We start from the raw sequence: 741 nt of genomic DNA on the forward strand, positions 1-741 counted from the left end.
AAGCAACACTGGAGTATTGTGAAGCAACACTAGAGTATTGTGAAGCAACACTGAAGTACTGTGAAGCAACACTGGAGTATTGTGAAGCAACACTGGAGTATTGTGAAGCAACACTAGAGTATTGTGAAGCAACACTGAAGTACTGTGAAGCAACACTGGAGTATTGTGAAGCAACACCAGATTATTGTGATGCAACACTGGAGTATTGTGAGGTAAGGTTAGAGTATTGTGAGTTAAACCAAAAGTATTGTAAGTTAACACTGAAGTTTTGGAGGATATTTTGCTATAAGGTCATGAAAAATGTCTAACTTTATAGTAAACTTACTAATTGGAGCTGTTATTAAAGGGCTTTCAGGTCCAAATGAAGTAAAAGTAGGTGACAGAACAAATAGTCTCCAAAAACACTGAATAACTCAACTGTCACGTCTGGCGTCATTAAAACTGGACATTTGTCTGTTATGATGATGAATATCGTCACAAATGCTTTGCAGATTTTCAGTTTTGGTTGTTTTATTAAAAAGTTTCCATGCTGTGGTTGTACACAGAGCTGCTCACTGATGCAGACTGCAGAACATTAGATAGTTTCTATCCATCGGGACATTTCTTTGTCCTCTTTGTTGTGATGCACTTGAGGATTTTCATGATGCTTTGAATACTTTTCAAATCGTGTCTTGTTCTCTGAGCCATGCTGCTCTGTGTGTTTTATTCCCTATAGCTTTAAAAGTTTGTCACCTTTTGTTG

Source organism: Austrofundulus limnaeus, unplaced genomic scaffold (genome assembly GCF_001266775.1).
Source record: "Austrofundulus limnaeus strain Quisiro unplaced genomic scaffold, Austrofundulus_limnaeus-1.0 Scaffold851, whole genome shotgun sequence".
NCBI lineage: Eukaryota > Metazoa > Chordata > Actinopteri > Cyprinodontiformes > Rivulidae > Austrofundulus > Austrofundulus limnaeus.